At 38.0% G+C, this 10,370-nt stretch overlaps 1 pseudogene; it reads right to left on the minus strand.

The window, feature by feature from the left end:
• Positions 1 to 9,139: 9,139 nt before the first annotated feature.
• LOC138805487 (golgin subfamily A member 7 pseudogene) lies at positions 9,140 to 9,633 on the minus strand (annotated as a pseudogene).
• Between the last annotated feature and the right edge of the window lie 737 nt (positions 9,634 to 10,370).

The raw sequence follows: 10,370 nt of genomic DNA on the forward strand, positions 1-10,370 counted from the left end.
AATAATCCAGAGGAGAGTTCCCAAAAAGCTCTACAAATACTACTGCTAAACATGGTGAATGAAATGATTGAAAACTTGAAAAAGTCTCAGGATGAGCATGATAGGAAGAGAGAGGAGGCAAACCAAAGATCAATACAGGAATCTCATGAGCATGAGGAACTACTCAAAGAGTGATACAAGAATTGCATGAGCAGGTTGAGAACAGTCAATGAGAAATAAAGGAATTATGTGAGCAGGCTGAGAACAGTAAAAAAAAAAAGACAGGAATTGTGTGAACGTGAGAAAGCTAATCAAAGAGTTATACAGGAATTGTGAGAGGGGATGAGAATACACAAATATTTTCATGGAATCTATAAACAGACAGCTGAAATAATTCAGGTAAATCACAAAGGGAATGCAGAATGGAGCCCAACAGCAGGAATGGGAGTTCAAGGAAACCATAACCAATCAACTAAGTGATTTTAGAATAAACACTGAGCACAAAATCAAGGAAATAAAGAAGTTCATACAAGATTGAAAACAAAGCTCCAACAAAGAATTTGAAGCCTTCAATGCCAACCAATTAGAAGGAAAAGAAAGAAAAATAAAACAATGTAGAAAATCTTGACAGTAGGTTAGACAATGCAGAACATTGAATCTGAGGGAGTGAGAACAGCCAGGTTATTATAGAGAAGGAACATACAACTATCCAAGACAAATCCAAAAAATATGATACATCTATTCACCATTTGGAAGACACCATCTGAAGGCCTAATCTGAGGATAATGGGTGTGGAGGATCACATAGAGACAGAACTTAATGGTCTAGGAAATTTGGTTAATAGGATCCTAGAAGAGAATTTCCCAAACATGAAAAAAGATAGGCCTATTCAGATACAAGAAGCTTTTAGAACCCCAAATAGACCAGACAAGGATAGGATATCCCATCATGACATTATAATCCGCACGGGATCAGTTCAGACAAAGGAAAAGTTCCTTAAAGCTGTGAAGGAGTAAAAGTCAACCACTTAAAAAGGAAAACCAATTAGAATCACCTCATATATTGCAGCAAGACAATTAAAGCAAGAAGAGCATGCAATGATCAAGGCCATGCTCTAAAGACAACTATCAATCAAGAACAGTGTAACGAACTAAACTCTCCTTCATAACCAAAGGTGAAATAAAAACTGTCCATAGCAAAGAAAAACTGAAACAATATATCTTCACCAAACCATCCCTATAAAAGATACTTAAAGATGCCTACACAGAGAAAATCAACAAGACCACAATAAAGGCCAAGAAACTGCACCCAGACTGAGAATCCAACAACCATAGGAAGAATCCAGCCACTGAAGCTCCCAAGAATGTGGATAACTTTGCAGGAACTCTCAAACACCTCCCATTCATAACTCTGGACTTAACTCTCCAATTAAGTGACATAGACTGTCTAGTTGGGTTAAAAAGCCAGATCCTTCTATCTGCTGCCTTCAGAAGTCAGAACTGTCCATTAAAAAAACACATTTTGAAAGTGAAACGCTGGAACAAAATCTACCAGGCAAATGGCTCCCATAAACTGGTGGGAATTGCAATACTAATATCACATGAAATAGACTTCAAATTAAATTTATTGAGAATAGATAAAAAATGTCGCTGCATACTAATTAAGGGATAGCTCCTTCAGGAGGATATTACAATACTACATCTCTATTCACCAAACCACGGAGCACCCAAATTTATCCAAGAAACGCTACATTCCCTCAATTTTCACATAGATCCAAAGACATTAATTGTTGGGAACTTTAATACACCCCTATCCCCACTTCATAGATCAAATTGGCAAAAACTCAACAGAGAAACCACAAATCTAAACAACTAGATTTAACAGACATCTACCTAATATTTCTCCCAGAAGTATCAGAATACACGTTTTTCTCAGCAGCACACAGAACATTTTCCAAAATAGACCACATTTTAGGTCCAAAGCAAACCTGTCCAAATTCAGAAATATTGAAGTTATACCTTACATTACTAAGAACACAAGGGAATAAATTTAGAACTCAACACCAAAAGCCACCAAAGAAAGTCCTGTAACATTTGGATGCTGAACAACACACTGTTGAATCACCAATTGGTCACGGAATAGATTAGAAAGAAATTCAAATGTTCGTGATGTTCAACAAAAATGAACATACAAATTACCAGCTCCTCTGGGACAAAGCAAAGGCAGTACTCAGAGGGAATTTTATGTCTCTGAGTTCCTACAACAACAAATTGGAGAGAGCTGAAATAAAAAATTTAGACAGATTTGAATCTCCTTGAAAAAGAGCAGCAAGATAAACCCCAATCCAGTAGTCAGAAAAAAATCATTAAATTAAATCAGAATTAAACGAATTAGAATCTGACAAAAAACATACAAAGAATCAACACAACAAAGAGTTGATTCTTCGATAATATTAACAAAATAGACAGAACTTTAGCAAAACTTAGAAAAAGAATAGAACACAGCTAAATAAATAAATTCAGAGATGAGAATGGAAACTTCACCACAGAAAGTACCAAGATTCAGAACACTATAAGGGAATACTTCTCAAAACTTCATGCTAATAATGTTGAGAACTTGGCAGAAATGGACCATTTCCTAGCAAATATTGACATGCTGAAACTAAACCAATATCAGTTGAACCATCTTAAAAGGTCCATATAAAGCATTGAAATAGAAACAACAATAAGAGAACTCCCATACAAGAAAAGCCCAGAATCAGATGGATTTACAGTGGAATTCTACAAGGCCTTCAAAGCAGAGCTCACACCAATACTCCTTCAAATCTTCAATGAAATTGAAAGAGAAATTTCACTACCGAACTCATTCTATGAAGCCATCATAACCCTCATCCCAAAACCAGGCAGGGACTCATCAATGAAAGAGAAGTATAGACCCATTTCTTTGATGAACATTGAAGCAAAAGTTCTCAACAAAATTTAGTCCAATGCACTTCAACTCTTCATCCAAATAATCATACATCAAGGTCAAACAGGATTCATTTCAGGGATGCAAATCAATTAATATAATTCATTACATCAACAAGAGCAAGAATAAGAACCACATGGTTATCACAATAGATGCAGAATTAGCATTTAACAAGAACCAATACCCATTTACGATGAAGGTTCTGGAAAAATTAGGAATCCAGAGAACCTGCCTCAATACAATAAAGGCTATATATGACAAACCTACAGCCAGCCTTATACTTAATGATGAAAAACTAAAGCCATTTCCTGTTAACTCAGAAATCAGACAAGGATGTGTAGTTTCTTTACTTATCTTCAATTTAGTATTAGAATACCTAGCTTCAGCAATAACACAAGATGCAAACATAAAAGGGATCCAAATGGGGAAAGATGAAGTAAAACTCTCCCTTTTTGCAGATGACATGATCTTGCATTTAAAGAATCCCACGGACTCCACTCTCAATTTAATCAAGTTGATTCAAAACTTTGGCAAAGTAGCAGGGTATAAAATTAACCCTCTAAAATCCATGGCTTTTCTGTATGCCAACAATAAGAAAAGCATGGCTGAAATCAGGAAAGCAACTCCATTGGTAATGGCGCTAGAAAAAATAAAATACCTATGAAGAGCTACAGTAACCCCATTTTAAGATTAACGCCACCAACCTGTAGCTGTGCTTCCCTCAGAATAACCTCAAAAGAGGAACAGTTCTCAAAAAACCGCAGGTTGCCACCAACCCTTCCTATCCTTAAGGAAAAGAACAGTTGACTAATTGTTCCATCAGAAAAAGGGTAGTGCCATCAGAGTGGACTTAAACCCCCTGAACTTGTGAACTTGCTTGTGTGGAAACCCCCTGAAATTGTGAACTTGCTTGTGTGAAGACCACCTAACCTTGATTATTTGATACTATAAAAGTGTTAATTTTGTGCTCAGGGCCTCTTAGCATCACTGGTTATCTAATGTTCAGAGAACCAAGCTCGAGCTTGCAATAAACAACTCTTTGCTGTTTGCATTGATCATGGTCTATGGTGGTCTGTTAGGGGGCATCCAAAATATGGGCACTTCTTCTGGGGGCTCATCCGTGATGCCCCCCATAAACTCACCCAGACCCCAAAGCATGGAGTCGTGAAAAACCCGAAATGTAAGTGGAGTCATTACCGTTCTCTATTTTTGGTCGCCTGCAGATTCTGTATCTGTAATTCTGGTTTCCTGCGGGATCTGTATTCTGGTTGACAAAGAGTCTTGTAGGACACGCTATAGGGCTGCCACGGGGTCTGTGGGAGAATTCCCCAGTCCCCATCTGGGTGAATTGCTGTTTAGTGCAACATTTTTGTGGAAATTTTCCATCTGTAGCCTGGCACTTTCATGCGGGAATTTTTTGGAGAATATTCCATCTAAGTCTGGCACTTTCTGGTTGGCAAATTACAATGCTCAGCATGTGTCTTTTTCTTTAGTTGTGTCTTTCTGTTGAGTGTTTTGCTTGTCGTTCTGATTGGGCACCTTCAATTTATCAACCATATTCAGGATGAAACTGTCACTGACTACCTGCAAGTGGCCCCAGCAAGATTTTAGCCTCAGGCCTTGGCCCACGGAGGTCTGAGCATGTGGGAGAACCTGTCAGTCTGAAGGGATGGCCACTAGAGACTTCTTTCCCTTGCTCCAGGATGACTGGGAATTCTTCTCCTCTTTGGAAGGCCCCTGTGTCACGTTTGCAGGAATCTAAATGAAAAATCCTCCGGAGGTGAGTAGAGGGGATTCAAATCCCCTGGTAAATGGAATTGAGTCCCACTTGTGAATAATGGTGAGATGTCACCCCATTCACTCAGACCTGATTTTGTCTTTGTGGCCACTTGTCTGTCTTGTTTATTTTGGTGTGGTTTCTGTTCTGTTTTCTGAGGTGGGGAAGTTCTTGGTGAAGGTGGCCAGCTCACTCACCAGACTCTGGATTCAGCTTGCTGAGTGAGAATTGTGAAGAGTTCTGATAGGTATGAACTGGGGGCCCATTCGTCCCCAACCCAGCCTTTGGTTGTTGTCTAGTTCTGTTTTAGAATTGGTACCAGTTTTAAGTGTGGATACGTGGTTTTTGTGTTTATTTGTGTTTTTGTTATTAATTTGAACATTTCTGGGGGAATAAAAGTTCCAGCCCCTAGCTGGGCTCAGTCACAGACGTGCTATGCCCCCTTCCTATGAGGCGTGGAAGGTTGGTTCCCTTGATACCTCAGGCCATATTTTCTCCTTGTGGAGTCTGCAAGTGGGGAGGGTGTGGAAGGCTGTGTGCCTGGTTTGGACTTTTCAGCTAGTCCTGACAATGTAAAAATTTGAAAATTGCTCTTGTCTAAAATTGGATAAAAAAAAAAATCAGGCCAGTTTAGTTTCAGGCAACCCCCTCCCCCAGCCCTCCTCCAACAGAAGGGATTAAAAAGATCCATTGGTCAATTGCCTTGCTAAAAAGCATGCTCTGGGAAAATGAAGCTCAACAAAGGTACTTAGTTTTAAAGAAAAATTGTCTTAAATTTTTGTTTAAAAATTAAAAATGTACATACAACTGATTTTGATTTTTGTGCACTTTAACATCTGTGTGAGTGTTTTGTAGGTGTTTGTGAACATGTTCAAGATAAAAATTTTCAGCATGCTGTAACAATTAGGTGAGATAAAATTTCAAATGTAAAAGGTTATGAGGTTTGGACATTACCAAAATTTTAAATAACTTTTACATTGTTTTAAATGGCTTTTCAGAAATTCTTTAACTTAAAAATTAGAAAATCTGGTATTTAAAAACCTAATATTTTAAAATGCATTGGCTGTTTGGGATTTAGTTCCCATGGCAAAAATTTGGGGATAAATACAAAAATTAAAATATAAAACTTAGTTTTACACTGTCAAAAAAGGTTACCTGTTCTGTCTGTCTAAAACTGTATTTTATTTATGAACCAAGAAAAGGAAAAAGAAAAGAAAAGGGAAAAACTTAGAAGCCAACAGAAGATCTACCTTTAGGGAAGAGGGTAAGCCGGTAAAAGTTCAGTTCAGCTGGTCATGCATGGTGGGACAGACCCTCGGGGGAGTCCACAGATGGTGGGACAGGTCCTGGGAGGAGTCCGTGCATGGCAAAAGATGGAAACTTATCACAAATTCAGTGCATCTAACCCTAGAGAGTCAGATTGGGTGCGTGCCTATTCCATAGGAGATGCCGAGTGGCCCATCTTTGTTCTGTCCTTATTCACTGCATATAGACTTTGAAAACATGATGATAAAAATTACTTATGTGGTGATCTGATTTGTATTGTTAAAACTGCCCCTTGGATGTGTTAAAATTAAATTTAATAAGGCCTTAAAAAGAGGACTAAAAAAGTTTATTTGTATAATGTGACTTGCTTTTAATGATGTTCTACAATTAGGATGCTTTTAAAAGTTATAAAGGTTAAGCCTAGCTTCTTGGTACAGTGACAGTAATTGTAATTCTTTCATTAAGGAAAAATTCTTATGTGAGTTTAAAAGTTTTTAATGTGTATCTGTTTTAAAACAAGCAGATAAGAGACAATGAGTGACACTTCGCCTTAAGATTTTAATGGATCTTTTCAAAACGCAAATAAAAACTGAATTATAAAATATTAAAAGAGAATAATAAGAAGCTTAAAAATTAGGAATGGATTTTGGTATATAAAGTTTAAAAGTAAGATTGTTCTTAACATTTGCCTCAAATTGAACAAAAATTTAGGATTACCAAAATAATTGCTATTCAGGTTTGTTCTTATAGGTTTTTTTTAATAGTTTCCAGCAAGCCCAGAGCAAAGCACAGAAGATTCTTACAAATTTCTAAGATGTAAGTTTGGCTCTTAATAAGTTTTAGGTAAGAGCATGCTTAAAAGCTACTTCTATGTTGACGACCTTATTGCTTTTAATTGGAGTAAAGTGGCCTTTTATGAGACTCATAGATCTGCAAACTGGTTCAAAGCCAGCCCAGACAGAAAAAGGTCCCTGTGAGAGTGTCACCTCTACTCAGCCAGCAGAGTGCTGAATGTGTAAGCAGAGTTGCTTTGGGACTCAAAGTGGCAGAATGTTAGCCTTCAGCTGGAGAGCTGAGGGACAGCACTCAGGCCCCAAGTTCCAAGTCCAGCAACCAGCTAAGGGACATGCCAATAAGGCATTTTCCAAGCATGCAGAAGACATTCCTGGGACAAAAACAATGGTGGAGCTTCCAGAGGCAGTAAGCCACTGATTGGATGTCAGAAATGTCAGATCATAGAGTCATTTGTGCACGGCTCTTCAAAAACTACTGAGCCAGGAGATCATGGGAAGATAGGTTGTAAGCATGCCTAATGTTCATGACTGCCTTGTAAGGGCCAGGAATTTGTCAGTCATCAATGATAGTAGTAAAAAGCTAGGGTTGTAAAATGTGGGGGATAGTTTAAATCCCAACCCAAGTATGTGCCAAAAGCCTTAATTGGCAGTAATTGAGGTGACACCAGCTACATAATATTCATCTGCTCAGAAAATGTTTTTAAACCTGAGATTGTGTTTCTATTAGCATCTGTCTGAGGACCTGAACAGGTAACTTAGGCATTGTTAGGTTCACTAAAGATCACATTCCTAAGCCATCCAAAAAGATGCTTTTACAAACTAGAGTGCTAAACAAGCTACACTGCTGTAGCCGGAGACTGCTGTAGCTATAGAACAGGTTTTTGCATTTGTCAAAATTTAAAATATTGTTCTTAATGATATCTAACCCTGGTAACCTCTTTGTAAAATAGGCTAAGGTTATGTGTTCCTGCCTAGGTAGGATCAACACCCAAAAAGTCAGCTTGAAGAAGTTATAGAATATAGACCTTTGCCCATCAATCCCTTTCTTTTGTTTGTTTAAGAAAAGTTTTACTAATATGTTAATATTTCAGCAAAGTTGAAGTTATTGCAATAGGTTTAAAAGGCAGACACACTATTACAGGCTATAAAGTAATGAATAAGTTTTATACAATTAAATATTACAGACAGATGGGATATATTAACTACCAGACAGAAATTAAATTTGTAAGACTAAATCCAGTATTAGCACCTACAATATCTCTGCAAGTTGGAACTTTTTAACTACTTCATTCTCTAATATATTCCTTAATTTTCTCCCAAAACAGTGCTCTCAAATCCTGAAAAAAAAGGAGAACATAAGAAACTCCAATACTAAGAACGTATAGACAAAAGAACTAGAAATCTCGACTGAAGTCTTGAGAGTTCCACATGGGTCACTTAGCTCACTTTATTTGAACCAAACCTAACATTTCTGTGTACTGAATACTGTATATGAGGAGAATATGGATCAGAAAGTTTGTCCGTATGATTAAAAATTAGCAATATACAGTATTATTCCTATCAAACTTTTTCTTAAACGTTATCTTTATAACAAAACTATATTTAAAGTATTATTACACTGTGTATTACAAATTCAGGAAAAGAGCAGGGACATTTATGTGTTTGACAATTTAGCATCCACTTCATTGTGCTTATTTGTGTAAATGAACAAGCAACACAAACCACATCTTCCCACATCCAAAGGTAATGCAAATCAACCTAAGTCACCCAAGAAAAGAATGAACATTGCATTAAATACTGATTTTATGAGCAAAAATTGCTGTAATAAAACAAATAACATTATACTCCTTTTTTCATTGAGCTTCGGCTTGAGAAACTGAACAGCAGAAATAAATCTTAAGATTTGAAACATGGCAGAAATGATAGTTCTCTGAAATCTGGGAGATGCATTGGCAAAACCACAGACATAATACACCCCTTACCTAGAGAAAAGCTTTTTATTAATCAGAATTTTGGCTAAGATTTGACTTCTTGAAGTATAAAGCTACCAGGTAAACTGGCTCAAGGAATGAAGAGAACCAATGGCAATTTCTTACCTGGTGGCAGGTAAGAAACAAACTTTGTATTAGGCCCTCTAACTGCATACTTTATTTAATGACTGAATTTTAAAAAGTGAAATGCTTCATTGTATTTTCTCAGAAGCTAATCAAAAGATGACAAGTCCTACACAATTTGGAGACACAAAGTGGATGCTGAGTGACTAGAAGTCACATCAGGTGTGGAATTTTAGAAAGTTAGTCCTCGGCATAAATGGTACCATGGCTCTGGCAGCAGATACAAAGGATTGATGCTCTGGAGAGGAGGTAGGGACACTCTGCGATTGACCCATGGACAGATGAGGGTTCCAGCTGCAGGTGGGATCTTTAATTCTATGGCTTATCTTCCACTGCTCAAACCTCTGTTTTCATAAATGGTAATTTCAATAACTCAAAGTCCTCTCTCAATGGGATCTGTCAGGAGGAGGCCTTGGGGAGCATATATCTTCTCATTCTGTTCTTGAATATATTTGGAGACTTTCTTCAGAACCTTCTCATAATGGGTTTCCATGCACAAGAAGATGGTATATGCTGTTAAGCAAGCCAAACAGCCTTCAAGATATGACTGGCCCCCAAGCTTCTCTGCTTCTGCGTAAAGATTATTTAGAGTTCGAACTGTTTCTTCAAATTGCTGCCTACCAATCCTGTTCTCCAACTCTGCGGGAAACTTGGTCTAGAACTGACAGCGTGTGCCACTGCTGTAGTCGCGCTGAATGAATACCTTCCTGGACACCGGCGCCTGCTGCGGCCTCATGGTGAGGACAGGACCCGCTGCCCTGCCTCCTAGGCCCTCCAGCTGCTGTTGCGCTGGGCCCCATCAATCCTTTTTTTAAGATCAAGAGTCCAGAGTAAGTTTTGGAAAAACGAGGCAAAATAGAAAAAATAATTATTTTTTTTAAAAAAATAGGCATAAAGAATAGTGTTAACAGGTGTGCAAGTGTTCAGACTGCATCTGTTGGAGATGGTTACAAGATTAAGCCTTTTGTGTTTGTTTAAAAATATATATGGTTAGTAAAAAAATGTCATTTTGGTAAATTATCCTGGGCTATTGTCTAAAAGGTCTTAAAATCCAACAGGGCCAAAGCCTGCCAAGTCTATGCAATGTATCCTTAACCAGTCTGTGTAGGAAATTGCAGCCCAGCATGAGCTGTGACAGTCCCTTGGAGCCACTGAGAGACCTGCTACTGTAGCTGCACACCCTAAAGGGTAAAGTTTGAAGACCAGCTGACAGTCACCTGGAAGAAATCTATATCGTCACTCAGACCACCTCCACCATGGAAAAGTAGTCTGAACTCCTTCTGGGTTCAATCACCTGAGACTCAACCTGGTTAAAAGCTGCTAAAACTAAGATCTTGTGGGACATTATTTTGGGTGATATCCAAAAACCCTCTCTATTCCCAAAGTAGATATTGGGAGAAAGGATATCACTGGCTTGCTTGCCATAGGCACTTCAGTGCATAGTCACTGGAAATCTACTCTATAGTCACAGAC

The sequence above is a fragment of the Dipodomys merriami genome, unplaced genomic scaffold (assembly GCF_024711535.1).
Source record: "Dipodomys merriami isolate MVZ:Mamm:240054 unplaced genomic scaffold, mDipMer1.0.p SCAF_396, whole genome shotgun sequence".
Lineage (NCBI taxonomy): Eukaryota > Metazoa > Chordata > Mammalia > Rodentia > Heteromyidae > Dipodomys > Dipodomys merriami.